Below are 12738 nucleotides of genomic sequence, written 5' to 3' on the forward strand. Positions count from 1 at the left end.
ACATTAGGAGATACTTGTGCACTATTCAGAAAAGCCATTTACAGATCCAGAAACAATGTCTTCATCCCCAGGAAGTATCAAACCATCTTCTCATAATTTGGAAAATCTGATAGGGTTTCCTGCTGACACTCAAAATGCCCTTTATTTCTTGAGGCCCCTGAGGTGTCCATGGTGGTCCTTTAGAGAAGGAGTGAAGCGAACAGCTAAAGTCAGTGACAGCTTTAAACATGCTTTTAGTCCCTCTCTTCACTCAGGGCATCAAACTCGAGAGCACTGGATGACTATTCTGAATATGGCTATAATATCTTACAGGAAACACAGATAAAAGGCATCATCAGAAGTATATAATTCCATTGGACCCACCCCCATACCTCAGAGTTTATGCTATTCAATGTATGATGCTATCAGAGAACTGTTGTGGCTTGTCTGATCCCGTTGTGCCTAAGCAAATACCTTGTTTAGAAGGAAGGTGTTCTGGATGAGGTATCAGCATTTGAAAGACATCAACATGAAGCTGTGTCTTGCTACTCAGAATGTATGGTTACACTTATCAAAATGCATTTATTAGCAGCTTATAAAAATGTACAGCATAGAACTGCCTTGGCAGTGAGGTGTTTCATGTCTCATAAATTCTAGCAAGATGTGTTGCCAACAGGTTGTGATTGTAAACTCCTCAGTGCTAATAACCTAACAGGAAAAGAATGCGAGGAAAGGTGATTGCATTACCCTTTTGCTCAGGGGTTGGGAAACAAACATGATTGCAAAGAGTTTGAATAAGCAAGTATTACACAGCAAAGACAATAAAGCATAGCAAATGAACAAGCAGAAACACTTCCACGGTATTTAAAGTATTAAACAGCTTATTTGTGTGCCTCTGAAGGTATAGAAGACACAGAAGGATTGAAATACTAGACTGACAAACTAGCTTATTTTAGAACAATGGGGAAGGTTCAAGGCTGGAGCATGATAAAAAGTGATGTGCTCAGATCTTTAGACAGAGAATGAGAAATAACATATAACCAAATTATTTTCTATTTCATAGTTATATTAGCCTCTCAAAAGTTTGCAGAATAGAATTGGTCTCTTTTGCAGATGCACTTCTGTTGTAAGTCACCAATAAAACAAAAAACAAAAAGAAATGAATTAAGCAAATATGATCAAAATGCTTAGGGGTATTACCACTTAATGCTAAATTAGCAGTTATTTCATTAGAAGGCAGAAATGGGCAGCTGAAAAAACCTCTTACAAGATTACAGCTAATCAGTCCTTTTCAGTTTAGGTGCAGTATTGTCTGCATTGGCATGAGATTCATTCAGAATCTCTACCTCAGCAATCCATCAATATGTAAACACTACAAATGCTGAATTTAGCTTTGAAAGAACAAATTAAAACATTATTTTTTCTCGTTTGTTTGTTTGCTTCTGTTGTGAGAAAGCTGTAATTTAAAAATAATTAATTTATGGTCTGTCTGTGTAGCAGGATTTAAGTATCATTAGGTTTAAATTTGCTCTCATGAACTGGTAAATACAGTCATTTACAGACAATTAGCTGCTTGCTGATGTCTTTCAGATACTGATCACCATGAAACATAAACCCAGTGTCATGTCTGTTTCTGCTATCCTCCCACTGCTGTCTGTTCATCTGGACCTCAGATTTCATAGGCTCTTTTCAGCAGTAAGTAAAGATTTGACTTTGTTGGCAAATTTACAGTTATCTGGTACCTGGATTAAAATGATGCTGTGCAGCAATCTGACTAAAGCAAACTGGCAGAAAGCATGTAATCACTTGCAGACCATATAGGATTTTGCAGTTATCAAAAGATTGTTTATTCCCAATGCATTTAGCAACTCAACCCTCTTAAATTATTAGAAAACAGTCATATTAGTTCTGTTCTCATAGTTATGGATTTGTCAATGTTGTAACGATATGAACTTGATCTATGTCTTTCCTTGTCAGGGATCTAAAATCCATTGATTATCTCATTTATCATCTGTGCTATCTGAACTGCTGGTGATTGTTTCTACAGGGCATGATTTACCTCAAAATCCACATGTCTAGTAATCTGCCTGACTTCCAAGCAACATTATTTAATAATACTGATGAAAACTGGATATATTCCACAAAATAATTATTATATTATTTAAATTCCTCATAGTAAAGGAAGAAGTACACGCATATGCAAAACATGCAGAAAAAAATGAAAAAGAGCTACACAGCTTAAAATAGGAAGGAAATGGTTTATTATTAGCATGAAACCTCAGTAGTATTGTCTTTTCTGAACTAATTATTAGTTTTCAATGATTTCTAAATCCTTGACTATGTTCAGGGGCATCGTGCAAACTAAAGCATTAGTAATAAAGATGTGAAAAGATCTCTGCTTCTGTTTTCCCTTTTCCTGCCTACTCCATTATTTTCCCTTGGTGATTCAACAGCACAATGCTTTCTTTAGGAAAACACATATTAAATGAATAGGCAAAACTCCACTTGTCTCATCACTGAAAGCAATGAAGTCCACAAACATGAGCTCCATTAATACTCCCTACATTAACACCTGTCTTGTCACTTGCTGTTGTACAAATTGAAACTCTTCCACGGATTCTGAAAGGAGAAATTGTCTCCAGTTTCCATTCGCTAGATTACTTAAAATAAGACAAGGGCCGCAGTCCTGGAAAATGGCAGATGCAAGGAGTAAGCCTCAGGAGTATCAATAATTTTGAGAAAAATGCTCTTCAGTGATGTTACTGAGGGTTTACATGAGGATGTATTAAGTTCTTGCACACAGTACAAGCATTGTGATGTACCCTAGTCAACGAGCCTTGCTAATGAAGAGGGCTGCAGTATACTAAACCAAGGTCCTTCTCATTTGGAGTTTTGTGAATATGGCTTTAGGGTGCAACCATCTCATCTCTGGGAATCAGACTGAGCCCATCAATTCTACTGTATAAAACTGACTGCAAATGGCAAGAGCCTCTAGTCATTGCCCGAGCTGGGGCAGCATCAAACCAGTAATTTCATCACTAGCTTGCTGCCACTCTCCAACCACTGATAAAAAGTCTAATCATTACTTTTGTTCTAAAATATGCTCACTTTAGAATAAAAGTGAAGTTCATACTTACATCAACAACAACAAAAAAATCCCAAACCCAAACCCACAGACCAACAGCTGAATTCAAAGTAGAAGAACAAGTTTGTTAGATCAGGGCAAACATCTATCTAGATCACTGGTCTGTCTGCCAACGACTACTAGTAGTACTCTGGGAAAGGCAATCAAACAGGCACAGAATGATTTTTTATAACTTCCAGCAATCTGAGATTCAGGGATTTTCAGAATCCAGGTCTTCAATGAATTCTTCCATTAATTTTGTCTCAATGCTTTTTGAACCTGTTCATACATTTGGCACTCACAACATCCTATGGCAATGAATGCTACAATTTAATAATGTGTAACATGATAAATACTGCCTTTTATTTTTTCTAAACCAGTTGCCTGACAATTTCATTTTGTTCCAGCTTTTCTTTGTGTTGTGGGAAACAGTGAATAGTTATTCCCTATTCACCCTCTCTCTGCCTTTAACAGTTTCAACAAACTTTTCTCTCTTTTCCCCATAGTTATTTATTTTCCATACTGAAGAATCTTAGTTTATACCCCATGTGGAAACATTCCAAGTCCCCTGTTATACTTATTTTCTTATTTTACTGTGTTTCTTTGGTGAAGAATCACAGTACTTTATTTCTATTCAATTTATTTGATTCTTGACCATTTTTCTAATATTTCTTGCTATTCTATTTTCTATTTTGATCACTTCTGAACATGGAAAAATTGTTTTCAGAGAACTTTCCATAAGATCTGCTTCCAGGATCACCTTCTTCATGATCATTTGAAATGTAGTATTTTGTTTCTAAACTTATTAATTGTTTCTCTCCTTTATGATAGGAATGAATTCGCATTCTTGGAGGGTGAATTTTATTTACCTCTCTGTCATGCTGATATTCTGGTTTGTGAGACCATTCTACAGCTTTTCCTTGTCACTTCCCGTGATGACTCTTCTAATTAATTTTGTGCCATTTTGAGACTTTTTTGCATCATTATTTACTGCTTAACTAGATCATTTAAGAATGTGTTTAATATCATATGTCTAAACACAGATACTTGAGAGACTCTGCTGGTGTCTTCCTTCATTGTGAAAAATCTACCATTTATTTGTAATTTTTATTGTTTGTTCTTTGACTAGTTAGTAATCCATGGAAGGACTTTTATTCTTCCTCCATCGACAAAAGCTTCTTAAAAATCTGAATTAATTGAGAAGCTTTAATACGAATTCCTTAAGGTAATTATTGCTCATGATAAAAATAATTTATAGTTCTTGATCAGGGGTTAGGATTCAGCCATGCTTATGCTGCTGAAAAGTCCAGACTTTACATTTGTCAGTGTCTCATCTATAATGAAGAAAAGCTCAGGGAAGCAGCAGGAAGCTGTTCTTTGGTCTCTTCAGGAAATGTTTTCAGTTGAACAGCTTTACCCAGTTCCTGTGGGCAACAGAAGGCTCAGCACTACCTCAAACTCCATGTTGGTGATTGACATAGAAGGATGAAAGCTAGGAACTATATTTTTAAAATAAAGATTCAGGTAGCTAGTGTCTAGAGATCCACATTAACCACCCATTTAAAGGACTTCAATATCACTGTAACCAGAGGTAAAAGTCACTATGCATTTCACTTCAAATCTTCACTAATACATCATATGGATTGTGAAGACAGCAGTAGTTTCCTAAGATTGAATAGCTTCATGGACTGGTACCATATAAAAGGGCTCAGCAAACTAACAGGAAGCTAGGCTGGAATGAGATTTTAGTTAATCTTTTCCCATTTTCTTGGACACCAAGACTATGGTGTCTATATTTTACAGTCCTGGCTCCATGGGGTATTGTGTTTCCCCAAGAAAGACATTTTCTCTCCTGTAGCCCTTTTTTGGCCTCTTTTTTGTGCTTTAAATTTATAGGCTATACATACTAGTGTACATTGATAATAGTGATTCATTTGGGATCATAGGATAACAGAGAAGCAGAGGTGTCACAAAATGTAAATGTATGTAGTCTTAAGTGCAGGAATTAGGAACCAAGTCTATCTCAGTTTCACTGTGTGAAACTTGACAAGTCAAGGAATACCTAAATTTAACCAAAGAGGCAGATGCAATCTTGCACAACCTTCTAGATTTTTTCTTCAGTTTTACTGGTTCATAGTCATTATTAGTTGGAAATTAGACAGAATTTACTTTCTAAGCAATAACCAAAATTCACTATGGAATATCTTTAGAGTTACTGTAGAGACTGGATTTTCTTTGACTGGGGAAAAATGTCAGAATGTTGTGTGTGGTGTCTGTCAAATATAAGCTGTTTACAAGTAGAAGTTTTTATGCTTGAGTGAAAAATACCAGATTCAGGAGGGGTTAGATAACGAATGGTAATTGGGGATTGCTTCATAAGAGATGACATCTTAGATGAACAAAGCAGTTTTAAATATCTGTAACTGGCATGTTTTTAAAGGTGTTGTCTGCTAAAATATGCATAAATAAAAAAATAAGGGTTTCAAGCAGCAGAAATCCATTCTGATGTATGGAAGTAAATATATCTGAATAGAAATATGTAATAAAGCTGCACTGCTTCTTAGTCTTCCATCCAACATAAAAGAAACATAAACAAGTGTAACATTTATTCTTTGTTAAATCTGTTGAACCTCTGGGGGAGCATTATGGTTTATGTTTTACATCTTGGACTTCAGTTATGCACCTAAACTTGGACGCATATGATTCAGTCTTGCTGTGCGAGATAGAAATTCATTACAGGAATAGAGCAGAATTATTGACTTCAAGTCAACACTGAATTTTGAGATTAGAATAATAAAATAAAAATTCATGAAGCACATTTATTATCTTTTTCCACTGATAAGAACTTGCTGAGAGAGTACCTTCTTTGTTAAATAAGCTCTCTGACAAACGTAGTCTGTTTCTATCACCAGAGTAATCCTAATTTATATAAATATGTTTAATGTTCAGACATTTCAGAAATAATGGCAACAAATAATTGTTAAGCGCTTTCTTTGGTGCTGCATCCAGTATTTTTCTCTTCACTGTGTCTGGCAACCAAAAAATTACCATTTGGATTTCCTACCAGTTCATTCAACCAGGTTTTGGGGCAATGCCTGATTCTCCACATTCCTTATTCCCTAAACAGTCCTGGAAAATATCATAGAATAATAGAATCATAGAATGGTCAGGGTTGGAAAGGACCTTAAGATCATCAAATTCCAGCCCCCCTGCCATGGGCCAGGATTCCTTACACTATACAACATTGCTGAAGGCTCTGTCCAACCTGGCCTTGAACGCTGCCAGGAATGGAGCATTTACGACTTTGGGCAACCTGTTCCAGTGTCTCACCAGTCCCACAGTAAAGAACTTCTTCCTAATATCTAACCTTAATCTCCCTTGTTTAAGTTTAAACCCATTACCCCCTGTTCTGTCACTACAGACAGATCTTCTTTTCCATATCAGTCTAGATGAGAGTGTGTAGAGGTTACAGTCATGAGATACTGTTTTAACTGCCTAGTTGGAAGACAGATTTATTTATGGAGAGTATAGTGAAAAAGGAAGACTAAATTGGATGCTTTCAGTAAAACTTTAATTGAATCAGGATTCACATTAAAATGTATTTAACTTCCAGAATTCACAACCTTTTGATTTTTCAATCTGTAGTCCTTTGCATGTGTCTGAAGAGCAGTACAGACTCATGAAAAACTAAAGAATTGATGTTAGACACTGCCTGTACATATGGCTCTCTGAAATAAGAGTAAAGAAAGGAGAGGAAAAAAGGAAGCAAGAGGATAAAGAAATACTAGGAAACAATGTAATTTACTGAAATCTTCATAGCATCTTAGGCACAGATTCCTGAGGTTGTATGTAAAATCTCACATTTAGAAAACCAGCTGAGCCTCCTATTAGGAGCAATTATTCTATCTTGCAGCTACTCCTTGTATTATTATTTGCACAAAAATTATAAAGAACTATTACTTCTTAGTGACAATCTAAACCAAGGTATAAAAACTCACTTTCATTTCTTGACTTTCAATGTGGTTTCTGAAAGGATTAGCTCATGTAAGAACTCAAGCATGGTATGTTCTTCCCTTGAGACAACCCACGTTCATTTAACAAAGGCTTAAGTCTCCAGCCATGCACCATGGAGTCTTGTTTGCCTCTCATTTAGCACAGGCTTCCAGGCTGCTTTGCACAGCCTCTGGAGAGGCAGGAAATAGGTATGTATACTGCATTCAGAAGCAAAACAGAAAAATGAACACCCCCCCTCCCAAAAAAAAAAACAACCACAAACCACCACCTTTATCTGTATCAGGAAACAATTTTTGAGACCTATAAATATTAACATAGATTTTTACTGCCGAACAGCGTAAAGCATTCCCAAAGTTTATGCAGAGGAATGTTTTCTAACCCAATTACATGCCCAATAAGCTCAACAGTTCACTATATGTAATTAATTTGAATCCAAAACTGAGCATCTTTTACCCTTGTTCTGGTTACTGATATTTTTGGAGGATACAAGCTGACTTCAGGGGTTCCTATTTTCCTTAATGTCATCTAACATCTGTGATTGTACTGGCCTGGACTACAGAACTACTCCTTTGACCTGCTTATATTTATTTGTGGAACTGATGTCTAGTCCCAAGATTTGAATTGTATTTGATCTTTCTGCCAAAAGTAGCTATACTAAAGCCTAAGGTATTAAGGGTCGTAAAGCCTTGCTTTTGGCTGGGATTTTCCTCCTGCTGTGAGATGAAGTTCAGTAAGCTCCTTGCCCTTCAGTCAGGTACAGCTGCTATGGATAGATCAGACCCTCTTAGCATGTGGATGCTGTGTAGGAATAAGGCCAATGCACACAGGAACTCAAGACCATAAAGTAAGTAGAGGTCCCAACAAAAGTTATCAGAATTACTTTATTTCAGATTTCAGATATTATTAATATTATCTTATAAGTTGTTACAGGTCTAAAGCTGTTTATACTAGTTTAAAACATGTGCAAATCACAGAAAAGAATGATTCCTACATGTTCTGCTGCAGCCTGCTTTCAACCAAGTGTGGACAGTGATATGACCAAGAAGTCGTTCTGCTCATTCTCTTTGTAGAAATGAAGCATTTGGAGAAGGAAAGTAGGCAATTTCATTGGGTTGTGAAGAGAGCACAGGAGATAATTTGACCCCATAGAGCAGTAATTAGGCCATACACAGGGAGGACATTGAGCTGGATTTTGAAATATTTCTGTGATGAATGTTGATATTAGAACATTACTCTTTTGTTCACCCAAAAGTTTTGCCTACTTCATCATATTGCCTCTTGCATTTGTACTGTGTGGCCAAATGACATTTACGTTCTTCTGTGTACAATGGCAGTTCCAGCAAAACCAATGGCAAATACTATTTTTATCCAGTTGGTCTTTTGTCTGGTACTTAAGGTACAATCCAAAGCTACTTGGGCTTAAATTTCCTCAACAAGCAGAGAGTGATGAGGCTGTACATCACTCTCACTAACGAAGATGTGATATCAAATTGGTGTTCATGCATAAAATTTAAAAGGCAGCTTTGTGTCCTCAGCCTTTGTTTCTGTTTTAAAGGCTAAATTCTTCAAAATGTGGCTTTAAAAACAAACCCTCCACAGATAAGTCTGAGTTTTCGATCTCTGGGGATAGGTGAACTGAACTACAAGTTTAAGAAAGGCAGCAAGTCTCCAAAAGAGAAACCAGCGCCATTTTGTTTTTTTAAATAAGTGATTCATTTCAATGACTTTCCATTTCATGACTTTAGAAAACTTTCTTTTAACATGTACATTGGTGGGAGGGTGATTCCATTATCTATATTGCTACCTCTTTCACAGTATCACAGTATCACAGTATGTTAGAGATTGGAAGGGACCTCAAAAGATCATCTAGTCCAATCCCCCTGCCGGAGCAGGAACACCTAGATAAGGTTACACAGGAACGTGTCCAGGCGGGTCTTGAATGTCTCCAAAGAAGGAGATTCCACAACCTCCCTGGGCAGCCTGTTCCAGTGTTCCGTCACCCTCACTGAGAAGAAGTTTCTTCTCAGGTTTAAGTGGAACCTCTTGTGCTCCAATTTGTACCCATTACCCCTTGTCCTTTCATTGTTTGCCACTGAGAAGAGCCTGGCTCCATCCTCGTGACACTCCCCCTTTATATATTTATATACACTAATAAGGTCACCCCTCAATCTCCTCTTCTCCAAACTATAGAGACCCAGCTCCCTCAGTCTTTCCTCATAAGGGAGATGCTCCACTCCCTTAATCATCTTAGTTGCCCTGCGCTGGACTCTCTCCAGCAGGTCCCTGTCCTTCTTAAACTGAGGGGCCCAGAACTGGACACAATATTCCAGATGAGGTCTCACCAGGGCAGAGTAGAGGGGAAGGAGGACCTCTCTCGACCTACTAACCACCCCCCTTCTAATACACCCCAGGATGCCATTGGCCTTCTTGGCCACAAGGGCACAGTGTCGGCTCATGGTCACCCTGTCGTCCACCAGGACCCCCAGGTCCCTCTCCCCTACACTGCTCTCTAACAGGTCGTTCCCCAGCCTATACTGGAACCTGGGGTTGTTCCTGCCCAGATGCAGGACTCTACACTTTCCCTTGTTATATTTCATCAAGTTATTCCCTGCCCAGCTCTCCAGCCTGTCCAGGTCCCTCTGGATGGCAGCACAGCCTTCTGGCGTGTCGGCCACCCCTCCCAGCTTAGTGTCATCAGCAAACTTGCTGATAGTACACTCAATTCCCTCATCTAAATCGTTGATGAATATATTAAATAATACTGGTCCCAGTACCAACCCTTGAGGCACTCCACTAGATACAGGCCTCCAACTAGACTCCGCCCCATAGACTACAACTCTCTGGCTTCTCTCCTTCAGCCAGTTCACAGTCCACCTCACTACTCGATCATCCAGACCACACTTCCTCAATTTAGCTGCGAGGATGCTGTGGGAGACCGTGTCAAACGCTTTGCTGAAGTCGAGGTAGACCACATCCACCGCTCTGCCATCATCCATCCACCGTGTTATTTCCTCATAAAAGGCTACGAGATTGGTCAAGCACGACTTCCCCTTGGTGAAGCCATGTTGACTGCCCCTCATAACCCTCTTATCCTTGATATGCCTTAAGATGGCACCAAGGATAAGGTGTTCCATCACTTTCCCAGGAATGGAGGTGAGGCTAACCGGTCTATAGTTACCCGGGTCCTCCTTCTTGCCCTTTTTGAAGACAGGAGTGACATTTGCTTTCCTCCAGTCCTCAGGCACCTCTCCCGTTTCCCAAGACTTGGTAAAGATGATGGAGAGCGGTCTAGCAATGACCTCAGCCAGTTCCCTCAGCACCCGCGGGTGCATCCCATCTGGACCCATGGATTTATGGATATCCAGATTGCTCAACTGGTCTTTAACCCATTCCTCATCGACTAAGGCAGACCGCTCCGTTGACCTATCTTCATCCGGGGTCTCAGCGGTACAGGGCTCTTCAGGACTGCCTCCAGCAGAGTAGACAGAGACAAAGAAGTCATTCAGTAACTCTGCCATCTCTGTATCTTCTGTCACCAGGGCACCCGTCCCGTTCATCAGCGGGCCTACATTGCCTCTGGTGTTAGTTTTACCTGCCATGTATTTGAAAAAGCTCTTTCTGCTGTCCTTGACCCCTCTCGCCAGCTTTAATTCCAAGGAGGCCTTAGCCATCCTAGCAGCTTTCCTACATCCTCTAGCAGCAGCCTTATATTCTTCCCAAGTGGCCAGCCCTTCTTTCCATGACCTGTAAACTCTCCTCTTCCACTTGAGCATACCGAGCAATTCCCTATTTAGCCACGCAGGTCTCCTGACCCTCTTCCTTGACTTCCTACGTGTCAGGATGCTCCGATCTTGAGCTCGGAAAAAGCAGTCCTTGAACGTCAACCAACTATCTTGGGCCCCTTTCCCTTCAAGCAGCCTAGCCCACTGGATTTCCCCTAGCAATCGCTTGAAGAGGCCAAAGTTTGCCCTGCTAAAGTCCAGGGTTGCGATTCTACTTGCTATTCTACTGACCCTACCACACAAGATCCTGAATTCTACCATCTCGTGGTCGCTGCAACCAAGGCAGCCCTCAACCTTCACTCGTTCAACCAGACCCTCCTTGTTAGTGAGGATGAGATCCAGCAGCGCACCTCTCCTGGTTGGCTCATCCACCATTTGCATGAGGAAGTTATCATCCATACACTGGAGGAACCTCCTGGACTGCGGCTGGGTTGCCGAGTAGTCCTTCCAGCAAACATCAGGGAAGTTAAAATCCCCCACGACGACCACGGCCTGTGACTGTGAGGCCGCTGTCAGCTGCCTGTAGAAATCAGGATATCTAACAATAGGTTATGTAGTGGCCAGATGCTTAAGCTATACATTTTATTAAATATTTTATGTACATGTTAGACCTTTATGACTCATACATGTTTCATCCACAAAATTCACAGTTCTGTAGAACTTGAGATTGTCTCAGAGACATCTGTGTTTCCAGCTCGTCTCAGAAGAGTAGAATGCTGTACATCTGACATTCCTTGGTTGCTTCTCAGAAAGTAGCACATCTGTATACATTTTCCATTATTTCAAGACACTGTCTCAGCCAGGCAGCAGACATCCTAGGGCAATTAAAAATCATTTTTGTTTTAAATTCAGTGCCAGGAGTTCTTATCACTGGAGAATGATTGATGGCAAAGAAATAAAATAATAATTATGTGTTCTGAATTTTACACTGAGCTGAAACAGTATTCCGGAAATATTACCGGAGGTAAGCAGCCAAAGGGGATTTCTGATAATTAGGTGTGATTTCCAACTGAATAATTAAGCCAAAATGATGCAGAGGCATTTCACTCTCTTTTGTTAATATATGGTGTGACTCCTTTGTCTTTTCCATTTTTTTCTACTTATATTTATTGTGGTGTGCTGAGCTAAGCTTACTGTGGGCAGAAGCTAACTTCTATTTTATACTTGTACAGCACCCACAACAAAGAGCTTAACTGAAACACCAAAAGGGATAAATAATCCTTATTTAATACATGATAAGATAAGAAATGATGACTAGTGTTGGACTATATCTAATGCTAAGAGGTATAATAATCTTTTAGAATGTTTTTGATAGATATAAGAAATGTAATACCAGATAAAACTTTCTACTGTTAGACCCGTACAAAATGTTTTTGATACCACTGATACTGGTATAACTCTTTGACTGTTGTTTTCTTTTTCTTATGGAAAGCTGCAATAAAGAGCGACATTACAGCTCCTTCATTGTGAGATATGTCAGGGTGCTAAGAGTGCCAATTGGCCTTATGGGCTTGACCAACCTCACTGGGAACCTCCATGCTCTGCCCCAGGGCTTCTGGTCATAGAATCATAGAATAGTTAGGGTTGGAAAGGACTTTAAGATCATCTAGTTCCAACCCCCCTGCCATGGGCAGGGACACCTCCCACTAAACCATGTCACCCAAGGCTCTGTCCAACCTGGCCTTGAATACCAATAGGAATGGAGCATTCACAGCTTCGCTGGGCAACCCATTCCAGTGGTCATTCATGTCTGTTCTGAAGCCTGAGCTGTGGTGTAGGTATGCCTGTTTCCTGAATGGGCCTCAGACCTATGTTGTAGGTGGCTGGTCTTCCTGGATG

The sequence above is a fragment of the Neopsephotus bourkii genome, unplaced genomic scaffold, assembly GCF_033783945.1.
Source record: "Neopsephotus bourkii isolate Nb327-2 ecotype Australia unplaced genomic scaffold, CSIRO-AGI_Nbou_v1 NB_330, whole genome shotgun sequence".
NCBI classification, from domain to species: Eukaryota; Metazoa; Chordata; class Aves; order Psittaciformes; family Psittacidae; genus Neopsephotus; species Neopsephotus bourkii.